The sequence below is a fragment of the Schistocerca americana genome, chromosome 5, assembly GCF_021461395.2.
Source record: "Schistocerca americana isolate TAMUIC-IGC-003095 chromosome 5, iqSchAmer2.1, whole genome shotgun sequence".
Taxonomy (NCBI): domain Eukaryota; kingdom Metazoa; phylum Arthropoda; class Insecta; order Orthoptera; family Acrididae; genus Schistocerca; species Schistocerca americana.
In genome coordinates, this window is record NC_060123.1 from 375055199 (window position 1) to 375074786 (window position 19588).

Sequence of the window (19588 nt, forward strand, 5' to 3'; positions counted from 1 at the left end):
TTTCTTTCAAGTGCTGTCCTATTGGACGGCCTTCACTACGTATTTTCAGTTGCGGTGAGCGGCGATCGCTATTATTCATTTTTTCCGTAAGTGTGTGTGTGTGATTAACTAGTGACAGGCAGTACTAAGCTGAAAATTTGCACCAGAGGCCGTCACATGTAAACGCCTCGTAATTATACTATAAATCTGTAGCTGACACTACGCTGCCTAAGGTAAGTCACGAAACTCAGCGAGCTAAGCTCGCTGACTACAAGGTGGCAGCACAGACGAATCTGGCTACAGCGCCCGCGGTATATTTCGTAACTACCTCACGGTTACTGCAATGTTTAGAACCAGCTGCCTTCGGTCTGCGGGCTTATTCCCAGAGTGTATGTGAAACAAGAGGGCAGGGAGGTGGCATGTAGAGAAAGGTAGGTAAGTTTGTTAATGTACGTAATTGCAATAGTTTTCAGTAGGTAACTATTAAAAAACGGTTACATTTCTTTTCAAATATGACGTGACCGATCGCCTGCTGGCTGACATATGCGCTATAGTTCGTGATGATTGAAGAAAGTGGATCACAGGTTCTGCTATGTCGCATTTTTGACGTCATTCCAGTACATTTGAGGTCATTATGGCGCGCAAAGAGAACTGAAGGTCCCGTCTTCGGTAACAGTGAGTTGTGTTTGCAGAAAACACTATAGATGTTCAGTCGCCTGAAATCTGTCACAGTGTAGTTACAGCGATAATTCATTACTTGGCGCTGTTTATTCCGTGACAGACGAATTATGGTACATTTCAGTTTTTGTTAAATTTTTGCGTTTAGTCTTGAGAAAAGATAAGGACGGTAGAGAGGTAATTCAAGTGTTCATAATGCGAGCACGAAGCTTCATTATTTTTTGGTTGTTCTGTGTTCCTTTTGTTTTCAAAAGCCTGTGTTGACGCGCTTAGCTGTCACTGATGAATGTGAGTAGGTTTAAAGCCATTTCTTCCCCACTGTTATCTAAATAAACGCGTTATCTCATTCAGTATCCTTCGGTAAATTGTTGCTATGACAACAGTTGATACCTGCTATGTTAGTCATAATATGTCTCTTACGAGAGAGATCCGCACTGAAAAATCGACTACTGCGCGCCATTTATATGAGAGATTTTAAAAAATGCGAGAAAAAGTAAACGAACGGCACAGCACATTTTACATACCTATTTCGTAGGTAGGATATTAAGTGAATACAGCTTACTGCACCATTGTCGCATGTTTATTGACGAAACACAATATTCGTTTTACATGAAGTTTCTCCCCGAATGAATATACCGGCTGCGTGGTTTCTCTCCTTCGTCGCTTTTTTTTTCTTTTTTTCGTGGCGGGCTTTGAGTGGATCAATATACCTGTACGGGTGGGAGCGAGGTCTGCCGATTCCGTACGAACGAGAGTCGATACGTGCGCTAATATCTGGTTTCCGTTCAGGAAGCAAGAACATTCTCGCACCTTCTGCGCCGGAGAACTGGGCGTTATGTGCATTATTCCGCGTCTTCTTTTGTTGACGCGAGCGGAAGTAGCTCTTTTGCTGTAGGTGGAGGGGGAGCAATTGGCCTCGGTGACTTCAGTTTACAGAATTCAGGCAAGTAACCTGCAGTAAGTCGTGGCGTCCTCTTCCCTGCCTGAATAAGTGTGGAACTGATGTCAACTTGGAAGTGAGATGCGGATCAACACGCGCTTCCGCAAGGGTGGGCGTGCCCGCCACGACGACGAAAATGCCCAGGGTTTGTAACGCGAAGGACTGGCAGCTGTTGGATGCGCGAGTGCTCGCGGCCTTGGGAGAGTAGATTCTAAAAATAATGCTCGGTTGTGACGATGTAGACAGTACGAAAGCGCAGGGTTCACTGCCGCATCTCCGTCGACTTTTTCCATAGGCTATTAACGGGGCAAAGATGTTAGATTTTGGAGTCAAATATTGAAAATTTATATCTTCCTATTGTCTAGAGTCAAAATGGCTACCGATGGAAAAGAAAAATATCGCCCCAAATAACTGTGTTGCCTTGCTTACCCACCCCCAGTGCGGAACAATAGTTCATAATTATCATTCCTAACTGGAATACCTTCGATCTTGACTTAAGAGCAGAAGAAGTACTCACTTGACCATCGTGTTTTCCAAGGGCTGTAACGTCTCCCTCTAGGTAGGTGTTTGAATGATTTACAACGAAAAATCTGTTCATTATCGTCTACGAAACGTAGCACAGATTCATTGTTTCACGGAGAAATGATGTTATCGTGTTGTATGTGCTGGCAAAACTTTCTGATGCCATCTCTGAGCTTCGGTGCCAACACATAAGTTCTCATTTCATTTAAAATTCTTTATCCCGCTCCACTTTATTGCCTTTTTTTTCATTCTCTTGCCAAGTGCCGACGCGATCGGCCGTTTTACCCAGTCTCATCGCTCATCCTGTTAGTCTCACTGTCTTCTGTTTTCATGTCTTTGTCGAGGCCGACTAGTTGATCACTCACTGGTGCCCTTGGCGTGGGAGGTGACCTTAGACGCACCGGATTTACATGAAATAAAAAATTCTTAGTGCAAGCTTCATTTGTAGAACGAGGTAGACATGCAAGTTGAAATTTAAGCTCTCATCCGACACAACTATTACTACTGCAGAACTTAACTAGCGTTCTCGATGCGTTTCAGTATTCAGCCAACAAGGGTGAAGAGAACATTCCACTTTTCTCTGATTCAGCTGCCCGTTAACCTGAGTGTCACTTTTTTCTTTTTTTATTTGGGGAGAAGCGTTAGTTAACAAATCTCCTATGACATACCATAAGAAACATAAGGAAACTCCTTTCAATCAAGGCACAAGTCACGAAAGGCAACGAAACAGCAGGTAAACTGGCAAAGGAGGCGATTCCACGGAGGCCTTTCCGCAACAGAGGGAATTCTGCGATACAACGCCCAGTTCCGGCTGGACTAGGAAAATGTAAGCATCTTCTCAGCACCGATGAGGAGAGCAACATACATATCACGGGCGACGCATCGTTGGTCTAGCGATAATCTCTGTTCATGACGATCACAGTTTCATTTTAACGTGGACATTTCAAGTAGCTGCTCGACCGTATTGATCTGGCTACATCCTCCTTGTATGCCTACCGAAAAGAGGAGAATATCAGTCACATCCTTGTTGCGTAGTTTAAACGTTTCGGTATAATTAGTGCTTAATACATGTGTTTGCGGAATTGATCGGTTTCTTGCAAACTCGCCTACTTACTTTCTTTTAGAATTTCGCTGGTTAGCGATCGTTTATACATTTTTGTAGTGAAGAAAGACTTGGCCCTTTAAGGTTGATTACACTGAGGTGACAAGTCATGGGATACCTCCTAACATCGTGCCGGACCTCCTTTACCCAGAATAGTGCAGCAATTCGACGTGGCATGGACTCAACAAGTCGGTGCAGGTACCATGCTGTCTCTACAGCTGTCCTAATGCGAAAGTGTTGCCGGTGCAAGATTTTGTGCACGGACATCATCTCTCGATTATGTCCCAAAAATATTCCACGGGATTCATGTCGGGCGATCTGGGTTGCAAAATCATTTTCTCGAATTTCCAAAATGTTCTTCAAACCAGTCAAGTAGAACTGTGGCCCGGTGACATGGTGCACTGTCAACCATAAAAAATTCCATCGTTGTTCGGCAGCATGCAGTCCACGAATGGCTGCAAATGATCTCCAAGTAACCGAACGTAACCAGTCTATTCCATGTAAACACAGCCCGCACCATGATGGAGCCACCGCCAGCTTACACAGTGCATTGTTGACAACCTGGGGCCATGGCTTCGTGGGGTCCGCGCCACACTTGAATCCCACCATCAGCTCTGGTCAACTGAAATCGGGACTCATCTGACACAGTTTTCCAGTGGTCTAGCGCCCAACCGATATGGTCACGAGCCCAGGAGAGGCGCTGCAGGCGATGTGGTGCTGTTAGCAAAGGCACTCGCGTCGGTTGTCTGCCGCCATAGCCCATTAACGCCCAATTTCGCCGCACTGTCGTAAGGGACACGTTCGTCGTACGTCCCACATTGATTTCTGCGGTTATTTTACGCGGTGTTGCTTCTCTGTTGCCATTGACAATTCTTCGTTAACGCCGCTGCTCTCGGTCGTTAAATGAAGGCCGTAGGCCACTGCGTTGTCCGTGGTGAGAGGTAATGCCTGTAATTTGGTATTCTCGGAATAGCCTTGAAGCTGTGAATCCCAGGATACTGAAATCCCTAACGATTTACGAAACTGAATGTCCGATATGTGTAACTCCAACTTCCGCGTCAAAGACTATTAATTCCTGTCATACGGCTATAATCACTTCGGAAACCTTTTCACATGATTCACCTGAATACGAATGACAGCTCCGCCAATGCACTTTTATGGCTTGTGTAAGCGATACGACCACAGTCTGGCTATGTGCAATCGCTATCCCATGACTTTTTGTCACCTCACTGTATAGATTGGAGGTCTTTTAAGTAATGAACAATGTGTGTGCGTGCACCTGTACATGTGCTTGTGCAGAATGTGAAGTAGAAAAATGTTACTTGTCGGAGATATGCGAGGTCTAGCGGTCAAATACTAAGCAATAATAGTAATTGCGTTAGTTATATTTACAAATACAGAATGAAGATATTCATCGTTACGTGACTTCCTTTGATGAACGATCCTAGAGTTTGATTTAATAACTAACGATAAACTTGGATCCATATGGCAAGACAGATACATGATTCATAGGCACATTGACCTGTATGTAATAGATCCTTTAAAAAGCGAGCTGGTTTTGACTCGCATGGTATATTTTTATTTGTCGGTTGACTTCATTGTTGCCGGCCGGGGTGGCCGACCGGTTCTAGGCGCTACAGTTTGGAGCCGCGCGACCGCTACGGTCGCAGGTTCGAATCTTACCTCGGGCATGGTTGTGTGTGATGTCTTTAGGTTAGTTAGGTTTAAGTAGTTCTAAGTTCTAGGGGACTGATGACCTCAGAAGTTAAGTCCCATAGTGCTCAGAGCCATTTTGAACTTCATTGTTGCCTCATATTTGGGTTTCCATAAACATTCCGATTGTCGCTTCAGTCGGAATTTCTCGCATTTATTCACTGTATGTCTAACCATGGAGAGTTTACTATTGCGCGACGTGTGCTGATTGTGAAAACATTTTATCAGAACGGAGAAAGTTGTGTGGCAACTGTGAGGCATCTTCGCTCGATTTTAGTGAGCAATAGAGCACCGAATGAATCGGAAGCTCTCAGAGGTATTTTACAGTTCAATGAAATGGGTTCAGCAGTGAACTTCATAAAGAGTTCAAGGCGCCCTCATTTTGGGCGGTCTGTGCAAACCATTGCGGTGGTTTTGACAGTGTGGCTGTTAACCGAGTGGAATGGATTCTTCGCCATTTCCAACAATTGGGCCTAGGATATACTTCAGTACGTCGAATTCTCCGGTATGATCTACATTACCATTCTTACAGAATTCGGTTAACGCTTAAGCTGAAAGAAGCTTGATCATGAGGAGAAGCGACAGGAGATCGACAGTTTTGCTAGGAGTATCACCTTCAGGGATGAGACGCATTTCCTCCTAAACTGATACACGAATAAAGAGTTAATGTATCTGCGGTCATACAATCCTTCCATAATTCAAGAGTGGGAAATGCACCCGGAAATCGTTACCGTGCAATGATGAGAGATTTTTTTTGGCCCCATTTCAGTAGAATGGAGGTTCAAGAGTTGTGCCACCGATCACGCTTCCTGCGAAACAAATTAATTGCTCCGTGAGGAATTTCCAGATCGCTTTATTTCCCATAATGGTGATAAAACAGTTGCCACCAATGTCATATGACTTAATCCTTCGCGATTTTTTTCTTTGGGGCTATAGTAAATCATTGGTGTACGTCAAAAACCCCTGAAACATTCGAGAGCTAAAGGAGGAAATTCGATATGTTCGCGAAATGTAAATGTAGCATTGTTTGGTAGTGGTAGCGGATTCACGGACAGAGTTCTTGTATGGCAGCGCAGCAGAGTAGGTCGCAAGCCAAACATTGCTCATCCCTGAAATGAGAAGGTGTGGTGAACATATGTTTTTGTCATTTCCTGATGTGTTTTGTAAAAAAGAAAGTTCATAATTTGATGTATCAAAACCGCTGCACTTTTTGAAGGTTTAGGCTGTTGGAAGATTTAAGTTATTGGTAGTACACAAGAGGAAATCCTTGAGGCAGACCCTGAGTTAAATGTCATGTCAACATCGTATTGTTTAAATCTGAGACACTAGCCCAGTTTTGCAAGGATAGAAGAGTGAATCTATCATTACTTTGTTGAATAAAATTCCTAGAACTCACCAAAGTACGCTGGATTAGAGGGAGAAACGATACTGAGTGATAACTCGATCAATCTAGTGGCTTTGGCAGAGTCAGCATCGACAATGAATCTCAGATTGTGCGTCAAAGTTTGTGAATATTATCTATAGAGTGTCTAGGAAGTCGCACTTACGAAAATCACCATTTCTTCTCCCGATCATTGCCATTTTTTCCATTCACATGTCCGCCTCCATAACTAGGTGGTCAGCGCGGCAGAATTCCATGCAAAGGGTGTGGGTTTGATTCCCGGTCAGGTCGCAGATTTTCTCCACTCGGATGTGGTTGCTGTCTTTACAATCATTTCATCCCCATCGACTCGCAAGTCGCCGAAGTGGCGACCAGTCTAGCCGACGGGAGGCCCTAGCCACATCTACGTCTCATTTCCAGCCAAATGGTTTCTTACCTATGTGTGTAAAAATTATGGGTGGAGATCATCCTTCAGTGAGAATCAGCGCATAACTTCTGAATTTCAATGCCTGATTGACCTTCAATAAAACTGGTGCCATCATCAAACTTCGCTTCATTAATGCGGATTAATCATCTTTGGCCAGTGCACACCCAATAGAAAGCTACACACGTATATCGAAAACGCCATCACGCTATACATACTCATGTATAATTGAATCAGAGATGCTGGTGTACTGAAGACGCTCCTGTCAATCACGGCGAATGGAATTAACGGGGCCGGCCGCTGTGGTCGAACGGTTCTAGGCGCTTCAGTCCGGAACCGAAGCTGCTGCTACTGTCGCAGGTTCGAATCCTGCCTCGGGCATGGATGTGTGTGTCGTCTTTAGGTTAGTTAGGTTTAGGTAGTTCTAAGTTCTAGGGGACTGATGACCTCCGATGTTAAGTCCCATAGTGCTTAGAGCCATTTGAATTAACGGGCGTGTCGCGTTACTGGAGCATACACGGTCCAGTCACATTACTGTGGCCACCACCTGCGATCGACGTCAACCTGCCGTATCCACTCCCAGACGGCAGGTGGCACTACTAGCCATGGAGCGCATATAAACCATGTCGGGGGGCGCGAGAAACAGTGCAGTCGTTGTCCTAATGCAGAAACGGAGCGGTTTGATATTCAACAGAGCGTGATCACTGACTTTTGGGCCAAGGGCGGAAGCATCACCGAAACGACCAAGTTTGTAAACTGTTTGCGTGACGACGTGGTTAAAGTACACTACTGGCCATTAAAATTGCTACACCACGAAGATAACGTGCAACAGACGCGAAATTTAACCAACAGGAGGAAGATGCTGTGATATGCAAATGATTAGCTTTTCAGAGCATTCACACAAGCTTGGCGCGGGTGGCGACACCTATATCGTGCTGTCGCGAGGAAAGTTTCCAACCGATTTCTCATACACAAACAGCAGCTGACCGGCGTTGCCTGGTGAAACGTTGCTGTGATGCCTCGTGTAAGGAGGAGAAATGCGTACCATCACGTTCGCGACTTTGATAAAGGTCGGATTGTAGCCTATCGCGATTACGGTTTATCGTATCGCGACATTGCTGCTCCCGTTGGTCGAGATCCAGTGACTGTTAGCAGAATATGGAATCGGTGGGTTCAGGAGGGTAATACGGAACGCCGTGCTGCATCCCAACGGCCTCGTATCACTTGCAGTCGAGATGACAGGCACCTTATCCGCGGATAGTGCAGCCACGTCTCGATCCCTGAGTCAACAGATGGGGACGTTTGCAAGACAACAACCATTTACACGAACAGTTCGACGACGTTTGCAGCAGCATGGACTATCAGCTCGGAGACCATGGCTGCGGTTGCCCTTGACGCTGCATCACAGACAGGAGCGCCTGCGATGGTGTACTCAACCACGAACCTGGGTGCACGAATGGCAAAACGTCATTTTTTCGGATGAATCCAGGTTCAGTTTATAGCATCATGATAGTCGCATCCGTGTTTGGCGACATCGCGGTGAACGCACATTGGAAGAGTGTATTCGTCATCGCCATACTGGCGTATCACACGCCGTGATGGTATGGGGTGCCATTGGTTACACGTCTTGGTCACCTCTTGTTCGCATTGACGGCACTTTGAACAGTGGGCGTTACATTTTAGATGTGTTACGACCGGTGGCTCTACCCTTCATTCGGTCCCTGCGAAACCCTACATTTGAGCAGCATAATGCACGACCGCATGTTGCAGGTCCTGTACGGGCCTTTCTGGATACAGAAAATGTTGGACTGCTGCCCTGGCCAGCACATTTCCAGATCTCTCTGCTCTTGAAAACGGCTGGTCAGTGGTGGCCGAGCAACTGACTCGTCACAATACGCCAGTCACTACTCTTGATGAACTGTGGTATCGTGTTGAAGCTGCATGGGCAGCTGTACCTGTACACGCCATCCAAGCTCTGTTTGACTCAATGCCCAGGCGTATCAAGGCTGTTATTAGGGCCAGAGGTGGTTTTTCTGGGTACTGATTTCTCAGGATCTATGCACCCAAATTGCGTGAAAATGTAATCACATGTCAGTTCTAGTATAATATATTTGTCCAATGAATACCCGTTTATCATCATCATTTCCTCCTGGTGTAGCAATTTTAATGGGCCAGTAGTGTACATTATGCATGACAAAGTGGTGCTATGCAAAACTGGCACGGAGGCGATGTAGCACACCACAGGCCACAGATGACAGCGTGAATGACGGGTGCTGAGATGCGTACGGGCAAATGGACTCGCGACTGTTCTACAAGTGGCTGCCCAGGTGAACCAAGGGGCTACCAAGAACGTCTCTTCAACTACCGTTCAGTGAACATTGGTGTGTAGGGGCCACCGCAACGAGCCTCTGGTTCATGCTGACTGCTGTCCATTGGCGACGAAGGTTGAAACTTGCAAGCCAATACCGCAACTGTACGTGCACTGCGTGGCGACTACTAGCCTTTCCAGATGAATCATGTTTTATGCTCCATCAAACAGATGGCTGTTGGCGTGTAGGGTGTGAAACGTCTGAAAGCAAACACCCTGCAACCAGGAGGGAGCTTCATGGTTTGTGGAATGTTTCCGTGGCATTCTCAGGGGATCTCATCATTCCGGAAGACACAATGGATCAACACAAGTATGCATCTATCGTTGATGACCATGTCCACCCCTACATGCAGTTTGTTTCTCCTCGGCAGAATGGAATCCACCAGCAAGACAATGCAACGTATTACACAGCACGCAGTCCACGTGCCTGGATCGAAAAGCATCAGGATGAGTTTACCGTACCCGTCTGGTCACCAAATGTCTCCGGATTTAAACCCAGTCGGTAATATGTGGTATCACCTCGTTCGGGCTGTGAGTACCATGGATGCTTAAACGATAAACGTAGCGCAGCACGCCCCGGTTTTGGAGTCAGCATGGCTCCACATCCCTGGCGGTACCTTCCAGCATTCCGTTGACTCCCTTCCTGCACATCTTGCGCTGCGAAAGGTGGCTATGCAGGCTTTTGACGGGTGGTCACGTTTGACTGGACAGTGTACTAGCTGTCAGCGTGACATTAAACGTTTTAGTGAAATAGTGGATCATGTCTAACTTTGTTAGTTTTGAGCTATGCACTGCTTCTTGTAGGGAAGACAAAGATCTGTCAAGAAAAACAGGACCATGTCCTGAAATTTGTACTTCTCTTTATATGTGTACTTCTGAGAGGTAACATAGATAATGTCCGGTAAACACCGAGTCTTGAGCGTGATGGGCTGTTATTTGGAGTTGCACATTTACACTGATACTGAAAACAATAGTAATTAAAAACACAACAATGCATTACCTTTTAATATCCGACAGTTATTCGCATTCTCCGCGCAGCCCGCGTATCGATACAGAGGAAAAGTCAGGGATACTCGTGACTACATAACAATGACCGCAGCTTGCGGGCGCTGATGACGGCGCCGTTGAGCGCCCCAAGAATGAAACATCATCTCGCTGAGGGAGCCACTGCAGCTCCGCGCATGCCACGTCTGGCCGTACATTGACGCGAGAGTGCCTGTAAATACTATGGCCCCGCACCTGTCCGGCAGTTCTCGCTGTTCCATGAAGCCTTAGATACGCGCCGTTAATAGTAGAGTGACTGCCCTTGCCTCTGTTTACGTTTTTCTATTCGAACCGCTCTCTCGACTGTTTGCACTCGCATACGACGACTTTCGTTATGCTCTGGGCTTCGCTTAGGGGTAACCATTCACTTGGTAAACTCCGCCATCATCGAACACAGGAACTGCCTGTTTCTTTCACAGGCCCCTGCATAACACCCAGTGCGACGGGTCGTGTTTTACCTACGATAAAAAAAAGGGGGGCGACGAGGACTTTCTCACCGTGTAGCTATTCAATGTGAGGCACGGATCCTGTCTTTCTAAACTTGTGGCAGCAGCGACAGCAAGAATAGCTATGGGAATTTAAACAGCAGCAGAAACTGATGATACCACTGCTGCCAAACCAACAATGTTCTGCAGCTGCGACAACATTGCCTCCCCCTCCATCATTTGCTTTCTTCGACAATCGAGAGCTGGGAGGTCTGTTTGTGTCGTTTTGTTCTGCACTGCAAGACGAGTCAAATACCTGACTCTGGATGTCAGAGTGCACTCTTATTGTTTTCCAGTAATAAATTGTACGAAGTGATGCAAACTATACCAACTATTGGACCAGAGTAGTTTAAGCTTCTCCACTGTTTGTGTTTTCCTGACGAATACAGTTACCAAACCCACGTAGTTGCAACGAGGCTCAAATTTGATCAATGTATTAGGCAACGTGAGCAGATGTATGCAGCATGGGCCGTTGGCTTGCAAGGCTTAGTGCGCAAGTGTGATTTTGTCCTGTAAGGAGTGTGGTACATCGTATGCGGAATTATTAAACTGAAATTACATGTGTAGCTCCTGACAGAGAACTTAGTGGGTGAAGACTTAAGAGCCATCTGATCAATCCGTGAGCCGTGTGCTAAAAATTGTCGAAGATCACCAAGTAACATCATCAGCACAAGCTGTGTTTCGTAATATCTCTGGTGCTGACACTCTTAGTACTATTCGCCGTTTGTTCTACGATCAGAGTCACTATTTCGTGTGACTTTCTAGTTGGATCAAAGAGTAGGCAAATAGGCCTATGGCTGCAAACGAAGAGGCTTTGTGACATAGACAGAGTAGTGATATTGGGTTCGAGAAGTGTGCGTAACAGCATTCGGCAATAACCAGCTTTTGTTAAACACAAGAACCATAGCATTAAAATGATGCGCAATCGAAAGTTGAGCCATCGAATTACAATTTTACAATAAGTGTCAGGGTGTACATAAAGTCCGGGAACACTTTTAATTATTTATTGCACAAGAACTAAGCATAGTGCACATCTCATATTGCATTTTGAAGAGAAACTCTGAAAGTTTTTTTTGAGTGACACAGCAGACGTCAACAAGGTTGTTGAATTCTTGCCATACCCGTCCCAGCATGGCATCGTCGACTGTGGCAGTCGCTTCCCGTATTCTCTCCCAGAGCTACATCACGTGGCAGAGGCGGCACATACACCAGATCTTTAATGTGTCCCCACAGAAAAAAGTCACACGGAGACAGATCTGGTGATCGGGGAGGCCATTTCATGAAACAGCTGTCCCCTTCTGTGTAGAACGGCCGATCCATCGATGCGGCAGCTCAGTTTTCAGAGACCGACGAACTTCACGATGAAAATAGGGCGGAGACCCATCCTGCTGAAAGATGAACGGAGAGTTCAAAATGGCTCTGAGCACTATGCGACTTAATTTCTGAGGTCATCAGTCGCCTAGAACTTAGAACTAATTAAACCCAACTAACCTAAGGACATCACACACATCCATGCCCAAGGCAGGATTCGAACCTGCGACTGTAGCGGTCGCTCGGCTCCAGACTGTAGCGCCCAGAACCGCACGGCCACTCCGGCCGGCGAACGGAGAGTCTGTCTGCATTTGAGGCATCAGCCATTACTGCAACAAGACCAAGTAGGAATATCAAGTGACATTCTCGGCGAAGAAGAATGGCCCGTACAGTGACAAGGCACAAAAAACATTTATCTTTGGGGAATCACGCTCCAATTCAGTGCATTCGTGTGGATGTTTTGTACCTCAGATTCGACAATTATGCCTGTTCACTTTCCCATTAGTGTGAAAAGTGGCTTCGTCGCTAAAAATTAAGCGATCTACAATGCCATCCACATCCTCATTCAATTGTTGCAACTGCGGACAAAACTCAAAACGCTTGTCTTTGTCGTCGTCATTGAGCTTCTGCACTAGTTCCAATTTGAATGGTTTCATAGACAGCTTCTGTCGCAAGACTTTCCAGACTGTCATGGGAGCCATTTCGAGTTCACGTGATGCATGGCGCACCGATTTCTGTGGACTCTTTGTGAATATTTCCCGTACGCGCTCCACATTCACTTCACTCACACTGGGACGTCCGCTTTTCTTTGCCAGGCACAAGCAACCTGTCGGGATGCTTTTGTTGTGCCAGTGGTAAATGGCCTTCCTTGTTGGCGGCTTTTTACCGTACTTGGTTGTAAACATTCGTTGAACAGCTGTAGCACATTGGTTTTGGCGAACTCAAACACACAGTAAGATCGCTCCGCACCTGACCTCGCCAGTTTGCGACTAGCGTTGACTATCGGCGAATTACGCTGTGGCGGTGTACACGAAAAAAAACTTTCAGGGTTTCTCTGCAAAATGACATGTATAATATCTGTACAATGTTGGGTTCTTGTGCAATAAATAATTGAGGCCGGCCGCTGTGGACGAGCGGTTCTAGGCGCTTCAGTCTGGAACCGCGCCACCGCTACGGTCGCAGGTTCGTATTCTGCCTGGGGCATGAATGTGTGTGATGTCCTTAGGATAGTTACGTTTAAGTAGTTCTAAGTTCTAGGGGACTGATGACCTCAGATATTATAGTACCATAGTGCTCAGAGCCATTTGAACCATATTTGAAATAATTGAGTGTTCCCGAACTTTATGTACACCCTGTATACAGCGATCCCAACTGTACAGTCATTTAAATCAATACAAATAACATACCTCAGAAATTTTCTGACTACTCCCAAAACGTACAATAATTGAAACAATACCAAATATCATTACTTAGGAAGTTGTGCAACTCTTTCATAATTTATTAAATACGATCAAGACAAGAACCAAATTAAAGAAAGATCCTGATGCCCACACTTCCTAAAAACAACAGGACATAATACTCTCATACGTTTGAATAACAAGTTAAGTTACACCAGTCACTTCAAATCGTCCTCCACCCTTTTACATGTGATAGAATCTCAGTTTAAATAAAAGCGGCAAGCAAAATATACAACGATCAAAATGGAACTGAAAAGCAACTAACACTGCTGAGTGTTCTGCAATTAGCGCGCAGTGACGGTCTTCCAACAGGCAACAGAAGATAACTCAAGTCTCTTAACGCCAGCTAATGATAAATGGCTTCAGTGTGCTCGTTCACCTTGTGTGATTAGATGCCAGCATCAGTAACTCATTGCAGCTTGGCTTGTCATTGTTCAACTTTCCAGCAAGCCAAACATTGCGTATTCACAAGAGACAGAGAGCAGTCTATTATCCGTTCGTCATAAGAATAAACCTGATGTAAACAAACACAAACGCGATGATTGGTCAGAAGCCGTAAGCGCACGTACATTGGTGTTGTTACACTTTTGGAAGTAGTCCTACTTATGTATTAGATGTCTTATTTCTAAGTTAATTTAAATGAAATTTAAGATATTCTTTTCTTAATCACGCTTTAACTACGTAGTTTTTATTTCAAAAATCATACCAACTCTTGGACCAGAGTAGTTTAAGCTTCTCCACTGTTTGTGTTTTCCTGACGAATACAGTTACCAAACCCACGTAGTTTGGAACGAGGCTCAAATTTAATCAACGTATTAAGCAGCGAAAGCAGATGTATGCAGCATGGGCCGTTGGCTTGCAAGGCTTGGTGCCCAAGTGTGATTTTGTCCTGTAAGGAGTGTGGTACATCGTGTGCGGAATTATTAAACTGAAATTACGTGTGTAGCTCCTGACAGAGAACTTAGTGGGTGAAGACTTAAGAGCCATCTGATCAATCCGTGAGCCGTGTGCTAAAAATTGTCGAAGATCACCAAGTAACATCATCAGCACAAGCTGTGTTTCGTAATATGCCTGTGCAGCGTTGTGCTCTGGTTGTGGCGCTGTTAATGCGCAGTATGAAAATGGCTGAGGCTGGTTTCTGTTCCGTAGTGAAACACGCGCGGAACACGGTTAAAAAGTGCCGAAAAACAGGCTGTTCTTAATGTTTTTCATAAATTTCCGGAGATAATCGGTTTTGAAGTTTTCTCAGGGCTGTATATACTGCAGTGGAGCATATCCCCTACATTGAACATTTGACGCATTCAGTTCCCTGTTCGGGTGTCAGTCACAGTCCTTTAAATACTGCTCAAAGAACTGTGACTGACGCCCGAACAACAGGGAACTGACATGCATCGAGACTAGAAAATATTGCATTGGTAATGGCTAGGCACTAGCCGAAATCTGGATTTGTCAAATGAAACCTGAAAAAAAGACGACTGATTACTGCGCTCTATAATTTATAAAACATTGATGTGTGTGTGTATATTAAGGTACCACATACAAAGATATATGTAGTTATACCGATTGTACCCTATATAACTCTGGCCATTAATATTCCAATACCATGGAGGCAGCATGCCACAGATATCAGGCTGGCATGGAATTTACTATGTGCTTGGATATGCAAATTATTAATGTTTTAGTGCAAACATACTCATTTTGTATGTAATGAGAGATTATGCAGCGGTATATCATTCAGAAAACGCGTCTGAATGTCTGTTGCTAGACACACTGGACCTACACCAGAAGTTATGTTCTAGAATGCAATTTCGTGTGACAGCAGGAGTACTGCCGGCCTGTGTGGCCGAGAGGTTCTAGGCGCTTCAGTCTGGAACCGGGTGACCGCTACGGTCGCAGGTTCGAATCCTGCCTCGGGCATGGATGTGTGTGATGTCCTTAGGTGCGTAATAGATGTTTCGTCGAATGCAGTTCAGTATCCATTTCCCAGAGCTTGCTGTGTTACTTCTGATTTCTCAGGATACCGTAGGCGGAAACACCTTTAATCTCCTGTACGGCCCTGTTCAGTAGCAGGCACAGTCGTCCAACATAAAACTGTTCGCATTTACAGTATTCTGTATACTCTGAAGACTGAGACCTATATCGTCTTTCACTGGCCTCATGTGCTCTCGAATTTTCCTGTAGGCCTGAATATTGAACGATTTTATGCCTCCTCAGGAGTCGAGTAATCTATCCTGTTACTGAGCTACAGAGCAGCAAAACCGCAAGTTTCTTCGTCTCCTCCTCCGGGGTCTTGTGTTTACTAGTCTTTGGTGAGATAGCTTGCGAAATTTGTAGTTTGCTGTTGCCGCGAGTGGCTCAGTTCTTTCGGCAGGTTTTGCAGCGTCTGAAACGGCTTCCGCTCAATGCAGCAAGGTTTTCGTGGCAGAACGCTTCTGTTCTGGGCGGTGGTAGCTGGTAACGTGCATATACCTGTCCGTGTGGGTGGAGTTTCTGTAAACACTGTGACTGAGGTACCCATTTGATCTTGGGCGGTAAGGACGCCAAGGAATAGCAAGGCACCGTCCGTGAACTTACAGTATGCTGGAACAGCTGCGGATCAGCAACTTTTGTTAATCAGTACAACGAACAACCAGTCAAAGTTCCAAATTTCACTTTTTCTGTTCACATGATGACTAGTTTCGGACCGGGACTCATTTCCAAATCATCCTAACATAGCAACAAATGTTATTTCCGAAAAGGCAAAAAACATGTAAAAATGTGGAAACGAACAATTACAGCGCATGCAGATAACTGCCAGTAATTTCGTTTGCACATTTTTTTTATATGGATTTTGACTTCTAGGAAATAGCAACAAATGGTATGTTAGGATGATTTGAAAATGGGTCACAGCCCGAAGCTAGTCATCGAATCAATAAAAAAAGTGAAATTTGCAACCTTGGCTGGTTTTTCGTTGTGCTGAAGGCAGCGTCCATCTTTACGTCCATCGTGAACTTGATGCGGTCATGGATAATGTTGATGACGTCCACGAGGCCAAACAATAAGTGTGGCTTCAACAAAACGACAAAATCGACTGGGCTTTGCTGGAGCTGTGGGCAGGATGATGTCCTCAAAGTACTCGATAAACAGCGCGGGTATAAGTTGAGTAAATGGGCTTCCCATCGGGAGGATTTGCCTCTAGTTTTATATGGGAGAAACTGTGCGCATTATTTAACAGCGTCGTATAGGAGATGATTTTTCCGCCTACGCTATCCTGAGAAATCTGCGGTAGAGAGCATCTACGTCTACGTTTACATAATACTCACCAAGCCACCTAACGGTTATGCGGAGGCTATTATCCGATTCCCTCTCCCTGTTCCTTTCGTGAATGGCATGTGGCAACAATGATTGTCGGTGAACCTCAGCATTAGCTCTACTTTCTCGAATTTTCTGGTTTTGGTCATATCGTAACGTCTACCAGTGGGGTTTCTTCAGCATGTCCGTAACGCTCTCTCGCCAGCTAAACGATCCAGTGACGAAACGCGCTGCTCTTCGTTGGATCTTCTCTATCTCCTGTATTAGTCCTACCTGATAGGGATCCAAGATAGATGAACAGTACTCAAGAATCGGGCGAACAAGTCCCTTATAAGCCACATGTTTCGTGGATGAGTTACATTTCCTTAAAATTCTTCCGATGAATCTGAGTCTGGTATCTGCTTTTGCCGGCCAGTGTGGCCTTGCGGTTCTAGGCGCTTCAGTCTGGAACCGCGTGACCACTACGGTCGCAGGTTCGAATCCTGCCTCGGGCATGTATGTGTGCGATGTCCTTAGGTTAGTTAGGTTTAATTAGTTGTAAGTTCTATGGGACTGATGACCTAAGATGTTAAGTCTCATAGTGCTCAGAGCCATTTGAACCATATCTGCTTTTCCCACTATCTGTTTTATGTGGTCATTCCACTTAAGATTGTTCTGGATAGTTACGCCTAGATGTTTTACGACAAACGCTGTCTCCAGCTGTTTGTCACGAATAGTGTGGCTGTACAGTAGTAGATTTCTTTTCCTATGTACGAGCAATATGTTAAATTTATTTACGTTCAGGGCCGACTGCCAGAGCCTGCGCCATTCATCAATTCTCTGCAGGTCGTTCCGCAAATTATTACTATCTTCTGGCGTTGCCACTTTGGTATAGACAACTACATCATCTGCGAATATCCTTAAAGAGAATCCGACGCTTTCTACTAGATCGTTTGTATATGTTGTAGATAGCAACGTTCCTATCACCCTTCCCTGTGGTACTACGGGTATTACCTTTACATCTGTCGATTTTGTTCCGTTAAGAGCGACGTGTTGAGTTCTATCTGCAAGAAAGTCTTGAATCCAATCAAAAGTCTGCTCCGATACTCCGTAAGCTCGTATTTTTTTTTTTCACTAAACGGCAATGAGTAGTGTCAGGTGAAACTGCACTTGTAGATGTCAAGTCTTCCAAAGAATTGCCAATAGCAAGATATCATGGCGTAAGAGATAAGCGCTTACGTGGTGTAACTGTCTCTCTCATTGTATTTTATTTTTTGATTATGGGGATATAAACGTCCACAGAAATTTATCGTAGGGATGTGGAGGGCTACGTATGAGGACTCCAATACATGGTGAGAACCAGTCCCAGTGCTGTTTCAAGAAGTTTTGATAATCTTTTTTTTTTCCCCTTCAGCCTCAGTTTTCTCAAAGTTTCCATGAGTGATCATTTCACAGCAGCAGCGTCTTTATCGTCCAACACTCCGAACCACAGTATTGTTTAACATATAATTGCCAATGTTACTGAGTGGCCGGCCGGAGTGGCCGTGCGGTTAAAGGCGCTTCAGTCTGGAACCGCGTGACCGCTACGGTCGCAGGTTCGAATCCTGCCTCGGGCATGGATGTGTGTGATGTCCTTAGGTTAGTTAGGTTTAAGTAGTTCTAAGTTCTAGGCGACTGATGACCTCAGAAGTTAAGTTGCATAGTGCTCAGAGCCATTTGAACCAATGTTACTGAGTGACCTAGAGAGAACGTCAATAATACTGCACAGTGATATTGTGTGATATTATTGACGTTCTCCCTAGATGGCTCAATAATAGGAGCAGCTTTATATGGCACTGGACTGGACACCAGTGACGTCAGAGGCGGTAGCGCCGCTTAGGACGGCACGTAGTAAGCACACGACAGTCACCACTTGATAAAGGCCGTGGAGTACTAGTTCGAAAGCTCTTGGATTTTTAAACCACTTGACACGGCTCGAGAATTTTATCTGTATATGTCACTGAGAAGCGATGCATTCGTATTCAACGAATAGTATAGAACTTTTTTTTTAAGTGGTTGGCGTTCAAGCCACTGAATCGCTGGATCGAGTTCCGTTCGTCGGTTTTTTTTATTTTCAACACAGTCATTTTCTTTATTATTTATATTACAATTGATATAATGGGGAAAAAAGGGGTAATCGGATGAACTTTTATTAAATTTACAATGTTATTTGGCAGTCTACTAATTTTTATTATCACAAATAATGTAATATTCATAACTATCGACTAGTAAACGGCCAAACGCATAAAGTGATATTGAAAATGTATGCTTGTCCGTGATTTGAGAAATCCCTTATACCTGGAAGGAGCCCGAAACGACTTGTTACCTCCAAGTTTTGACCGGCACAGACTGCTTTCGAAAGATGTACAATTAATCGTCGCTTTCGACTTTACAAGTACAAGTTGCAGGATGGTATTTTTCGTAAATACATGGAAAACAAAATGTCAAACGGCACCAGCTGCATTAAATAAATGCTATGTTTCCGCATACGAAGGTCTTTTGACGTTTTCCATGGAAAAACAAACCTCGTTAAGATTTTCAAAAACCTCTCTTTGAGACGATAGTTTGGAAGCAAACCATGCATAACGCAGTATTTCCTTAAAAATCGGCGCTGATAATTGGTTATGCAGTATCGAGTGTATTTTAATAGCGTCTTCCAAGAAGCAATTTCTCGTTCTCTTTCGATTAAATACGAACAGTTTTGAAGACACGGACAAGCAAACATTTTCAGTATCACTTTATGCGTTTGGTCGTTTACTAGTCGATAGTTATGTTTCAAATGGTTCAAATGGCTCTGAGCACTATGGGACTCAACTGCTGTGGTCATCAGTCCCCTAGAACTTAGAACTACTTAAACCTAACTAACCTAAGGGCA

General features: G+C 44.8%; 1 protein-coding gene across 3 annotated transcripts in view; it reads left to right on the forward strand.

Annotated features, from left to right (window-relative positions):
• The first annotated feature begins 336 nt into the window (after positions 1-336).
• The window catches only part of LOC124615364, a 200560-nt gene continuing 181308 nt past the window's right edge, over positions 337-19588 (forward strand). The window contains exon 1 of one of the 3 annotated variants that reach the window (XM_047143180.1): positions 337-410. The gene's annotated coding sequence lies outside the window, so the exon portion shown is untranslated. Of the gene's footprint in view, positions 415-19588 lie in introns of all 3 variants that reach the window. The other 2 variants (XM_047143181.1, XM_047143182.1) reach the window with 2 other exon arrangements.